The sequence below is a fragment of the Petaurus breviceps genome, unplaced genomic scaffold (genome assembly GCF_028583685.1).
Source record: "Petaurus breviceps papuanus isolate PSGF00001 unplaced genomic scaffold, PetGlider_PUasm1.0 90701, whole genome shotgun sequence".
Taxonomy (NCBI): Eukaryota; Metazoa; Chordata; class Mammalia; order Diprotodontia; family Petauridae; genus Petaurus; species Petaurus breviceps.
Window position 1 is genome coordinate 9,203,877 of NW_027187316.1, and position 265 is coordinate 9,204,141.

Genomic DNA, 265 nt, shown 5'->3' on the forward strand with positions numbered 1-265 from the left:
GGGGAGGAGATGCATTGGGCCCCTAGGGAGGGGTGAGAAGGTGGGAATAGTAATAAGAACTGACATTTATACGGTACTTAAAGGATTGAAAAGCGTTTTATTTGTATTGTAAATCAACCAGCTGGCATTTATTAAGTGCCTCCTATGTGCCAGGCTTTGCCGGGTTGTTGGGGATACAAAGACATAAATGAATTACTCCCTGCCCTCAAGGAGCTTACATTCTAGAGAAACGTGTGCACACACACTACATGGAATGTACACGTGT